Source organism: Balaenoptera physalus, assembly GCF_965194825.1.
Source record: "Balaenoptera physalus genome assembly, chromosome: 1".
In the NCBI taxonomy this organism is placed as follows: domain Eukaryota; kingdom Metazoa; phylum Chordata; class Mammalia; order Artiodactyla; family Balaenopteridae; genus Balaenoptera; species Balaenoptera physalus.
Genome location: NC_138882.1, coordinates 122,726,969 through 122,732,968, shown reverse-complemented (window position 1 = coordinate 122,732,968; position 6,000 = coordinate 122,726,969).

Sequence of the window (6,000 nt, the reverse complement as noted above, 5' to 3'; positions counted from 1 at the left end):
AAAATCGTGACCTACTATTATGCAACCTTGTTAAATTCATTTATTAGTTCTAAAAGTTTATATACATATGTATATAAGTTCTGTTGTATTTTCTGCATAGACAATCTTCTGCAAATAAACAAAATATTACTTCTTCCTTTCCAGTCTGGATGGCTTTTTTTTTTTTCTTAATTGTATAAAGTGTTGAAAAGAAGTGGTGAGATCAGCCATCTTTGCCAAATTTCTGACCTTAAGGAAAAAGCATTTGATTTTTCACCATTGAGTGTGATGTTAGCTGTAGGATTTTTGTAGATGTCATTTTATCTGGTTGAAGGAATTCCCTTGTCCTAGATTGCTGAGAGGGTTTTTGGTTTTTTCCCAATCAGAAATGGAAGTTGGATTTTGGCAAGTGATTTTCTGCATCTACTGAGATGATTGTATGTATTTTTAATTTTTTACTCTGTTAATATGTGAATTACATTGATTGATTTTCAAATGGTAAGGCAAACTTGCATTTCTGGGATAAGCCCCACTTGGCCATGATGTATTATCCCTTTTATATATCATTGGATTTGATTTTTTAAATTTTCATTTAGAATTTTTGCATATATGTTTACTATTGATATTGGTCTGTAGTGTTTTTTTTTTTCCCTTATAATGTCTTTGCCTGTTTTTGGTATCAGAGTAATGCTGGCCACATAGAGTGAGTTGGAAAGTATTTTCTCCTCTTCAATTTTTGGAAAAATTTTGTGTAGAATTGACATTATTCTTTTTTTCTTGTATGTTCTGTAGAATTCAGGAAAAACTGGAAACAATTTAAATGTGGATCAATAGGTGTAAACATAACCATATTTTAAAATACTATTAAACAATTAAATTAACTGTTAATACATGAAACAACATGGATTAATCTAAAAATTATTATTCTAAGTGAAAAAAGTCAGACAAAAAGAGTACATACTGCATGAGAACATTGCATAAAATACTATGAAATGCAAACTAATCTACGGTGACAGAAATAACATAAGTCATGACTGGAAATGGGCAAGGAGGGGCAGGAGATAAGGATTACAAAGGGGCATGCTAAAACTTTTGAAGGTGATATCTATGTTCATTATAATGATTGTGATGATTTTTTCTTGAGTGCGTGTTTACGTATTATATTTTTAAAATTTTATTGTACATTAAATATGTGCAGTTTATTATATGTCAATTATTCTTCAATAGAGCTAAAAATTAAATACATAAAAATACTGTAAAGAAAGTAAAAAGTAAAACTATAAGTGGAGAGAAGATAATTGCCACATATTCAGCTTACAGAGGATTAGGATTCAGTAAATATGAAGAGCCCCTAAAAATCAATAAGAAAAAGGCTAACAATGCAATATAAAAGTGGGTTAAAGTAATGAATGGAAATTTCACGTAGGAGGATGCATAAGTGGCTCTCAAACATATGAAATTATTCAATTTATTTGGTATGAAAATTAAAAGCATTTTCCAGATTGATTAAAATTGAAAAGTTAGATGAAATAAGTATATATAAGGATGTGGAACAATAGGAATTGGATATAAATCGGTACAACCACTTTTGAAAACAGTTTTCTGTTACCCAGGAAAAGTTAACATGCTTAAATTCTACAAGCCCTGCAGTTCCACTATGAGCTATATACCTAAATAAATTGTCAAATGTTTGTTTATAAGCAAGAGTAAGAAACATTGTTCAAAAAATTATAGAAGCAGTCGAAATATCCATTAACTGCATAATGGGTATATACTTTATGGTATATTCACACAACAGTATGAACAGACCCTTGAACAACACAGGTTTGAACTGCACGGGTACACTTATATGTGGATTTTTTTTCAACAGTATATACTGCAGTACTACATTATCTGAAGTTGGTTGAATCTGTGGATGCAAAACCACAGATACTGAGGAAGTGCTTTATGGAGAGCTGACTATAAGTAATACACAGATTTTCCACTGTATGGATGGTTTGTGCCCCTAAGCCCCATGTTGTTCAAGGGTTAACAGTGTTCCTAAGATATTACAAACATGTAAAATGAATGAATTATAGTACATACATCAACATGATTATATCTCAAAAAAATGTTGAGTGAAAGAAGCAAGTTACAGAAGAATTCTTACGAATTCTTAAGGCAGGCAAAACTAAAAACTGTATTTTAAGAGCTATATACTTAGGTTGCAAAATAAGAACAAGAACAGAAAGCCCCACAATAACTATAAAGGGAAGCAAGAGAATCATTAATTCAGGATACTGCTTATCTTTGTATGGGGACAATGAATGAGAGGGTCTCAGGATGCATCTGAGGTATGGTAATATTCTGTTTCTGGTCCGGATATGGATACATGGATTTTGGTTTATTATTATTACTATTATTATTGAATTTGCACTTTGTATTTTACACACTATTTGTTAGATATGATCTCTTTAACAGTTGAAGAATATTTAATAGAAGGGATGGGAGAAAGAGGGGAGACGGGGTTAAGAGACTGGTTATAATACCAACCACGGTTCTTGGCCTTCCCCAATCAATAGAAATTGACTAGAGGACAGACAAGAAATTCAGGCAAAGCTTTACTGGGGTCCCTGCTGCAGCAGGGTGTAGTGAGAACAAGCAACAGGTTGCCTTGCTTGCTTGCTCGCTCCCTGAGGTGGGGGGGCAAGCTTGTTCCTTATATGGGGTGAGGGTAGGGGTGTGTCCAGGAGTCGGGCTGGAGGGGTGGCTTAGGTTGTTAGCCCACCCCTTTGTGGTGTTGAGTGCAGGGGGCATGCGCAATACCCCGGTTTTGCTCCCCCCACCCAGTTTTTGCTCCCAGCTCTTCAGAAGTGGCAGCTGGGCTTTTTTGGTCTTTTTGTATCGTTTGTCCAGAATTTGCCCTAACTGCGCATGCACGCAGTTATTTTTAGTCCCTTATAGTTTCTTTGTATTTTGTTGTTCAAGGAGAGGTTTGTCCGGGTGCAAGCATTGCAGCACTGCAGCAAAGGGTCCCAGGTCCCATCCTGTCTCAATTATAAGACTCATGAAGTTATTTACACAAAAGAAATCTGAAGCCCTGATATTCTGTATTATCTGGAAGTTGGGGTGGTAGGTAGCTTGGATAATTATTTGGCATTAAACGAGTTTATGTAAGTGTTTTGCACAGTATAGGGCCCAAAGTAAGACTCAATAATTGTTAGTTTTCTATCTTCAACCCTTTTCTCACTGATTCCCCATATTGTATACATGTATAAATAGATAGCAAAGAATGAGTACACTAGATAAATTTTCAGTACCAATACTAGAAGTTCAGTACTATCCTAAGTATTCTCAAGGGTGTTGAACAACCTGTGTTAGGACTGTTAATCTAGGGCAGTTAACACTTTGAATGCAACACAGTAGGGTAGGGTAGTGGTTCTCAAACCTAAGTACGCATAAGTCTCACACTTAAACACATCAGGATTACACATACACACACACACACACACAAGGATTACACTTTGTTAAGAAGTAGACTAATTAGAACCCACACAAATGATTCATATTTAATAGGCTTGGATTGGGTCCAGAAATCTGCATTTTTAAAACAAGTACTCCCCAATCATAGTAATGCAGATGGTCTGGACCAGACTTTTAGAAATGCTGAGTTTACTGATTAAAGTTCTGGGATGAGACCAATCTGGATTCAAATGAAGTACATCTAGTTCTTCATTTCCTAGGTGTAAAATCTTGGGCCAGTTACTTTATCTCTCTATGTCTCGTGTTCATCTCGTGAAATGGGAATATAATAGTTCCTACTTCATGGGATTGCTATGTGAATTACATGACGTAATGTATTTTCAGGGTTTAGTGCAGAGCCTGGTACATAGAGAACCTTCTATACTTTTTAGTTACAATTACAAATGTCGTCGTTGTTGGTGGTGGTGGTGGTGATGGTGGTCGTGTAGCCCATCCAGCTACTTAATTCTCTACAAAACATTGATTCAAATCCATTACATGGATTGTAGTATCCAAAGCCCACCTTATAATATTGTATAGACTTCACATTGGCTTATGTTTTCATGGACCTGTCTGGCTTCGATTTCCTGCCTCTGAGGAATTTTTGTTCTTTGCTCTACAATAGCTTATGGCTATTCACTTTTCCACCATAATTTTAAGTCAAAGGCAAAATTTTCCTTTGTACTTTATCATTTCCTGCAGAGCAACCACAAATACAAAGCTATTTCATGTAGCAGAAATTTAGTTTAAGATCTGGGGACTACCTTAAGTGCTACATAGGAAACAACTTAGAGTCACGTTAGAGCTTTTAGCTGCCATTGTCTGCACCATTCCATATAAAAACCCCAGTCACCTGACATCTTGCTAATTCTTCCTTTCCTGTCTCTCCTCTTCACTCCCTTCCTCCTGGATTACTCTGGAATTTTGAATTCTCCCTTAATTAGACTGAGCAATTCACTTTCTCTAGCCACTCATAAACTTGCATAATTATTCTTTAAAAAAAAATAGCACCCTTTATTTAGCAAGAGTCAAGATTTCTTAGAGAGTAATTGTGGTTATAAGTAGTACATAGCATAAGCTAAAATATTTGGAAGTGAATATTGAGAAGGGTGGTTGCCAGATTTAAAGTAATAAATAAATAAATAAATAAAAATCACCTTAATTTCCAACCATGGTTCTGCCACATTTCACAGATGTTATTTAAATAACCCCTTAAACTTCCAGATCAGAGAAACTAAGTTTTATTTAAACTTCATTCTCTTTAATTAGACACTCAATAGTTATTTAACAGAATAATTTAGAAGGCAATTAAACTTCCTTTTCCTTCTTTATCCTGTTTCCAGGAAATCAGTGTTTCCAAATAATGACTTTCAGTGGTAAGAATTTCTAACACCTCTGTGTGAAGTGCAATGAACACTGGCTAGAATCTAGAACCTGGGTTTCAGTCTTGACAATTTAGCAAATTATTTAACCTAACTCTCTGTCTACTCTATTTTTAAAATGGTGTGGGTTGTCTTAATTTTCTATTGCTGCTGTAACAAATTACCATAAACTTAGTGGCTTAAAACAACACAAAATTATTATCTCACAGTTCAATAAGTCAGAAATCTGACCCAGGTCTCACTGGGCTCAAGATGTCAGCAGGGCTGGATTCCTTTCTGGAGATTCCAGGAGAGAATCTTTTTCCTTGCTCTTTCTAACTTCTATTGGCTGCCCACATGCCTTGACTTTTGGCCCCCTTCCTCCATCTTCAAAGTCAGCAATGGCACTGAGTCCTTATAACATCATTCTGACTTCTTCCCTCTTCCACTTTTTACCTTTGTGACCGCATTGGGCCCACAGGGATAGTCCAGGATAATGAGTTTTAGTGGAAGAATTTTTTCCAGCTAATTAGCAACCTTAATTCCATCTGCAACCTTAATTTCCCTTTGTCATTCGAGGTGACATATTCACATTCTGGGAATTAGAACATGGACATTTCTGGGAAGGGCATTATTCTGCCTACCATATCAGGAAACAAAATATTTCTGGTATATCTAAACAAAAAAAATCTATGATTTTATGATAAAGTCCAGCACATTTTTTGGAGGAGAGAAAGGGTAGTCCATTATAACTCCATTGAGGGGAAATATTTCTCTTTACGAACACTGTTTAATAAATCTTCTGCAGGGGACACTGTTGTCTTATTGAGTGCTCAGCTTCTATTCCATCTTGTTTTGGTTCTGGGAAATTTCTGCTTCCCCACTGATGAGTTCCATGGGACTGCTAATCAGTTGCCTTGTTCTGAGGAAGAAGCAGAAACTTAACCCAAGGTAGCAACCGAATTCACTCCTTAGAAACTAAATTGTGGGAAAGGAACAAGACTGAAAACAGTATATTTTTTGTTGTTGTTCCGTTGGCTATTTCAGGGGAAAATGTCAAGCAGCAACTACTATTTGATTCTGTGGGGCTGCCTGTTTCTTGAGTGTGCCAAGCCTGGTTTTTTAGCTTTCTTTTCCTTCCTACAAGCAACTGCATATT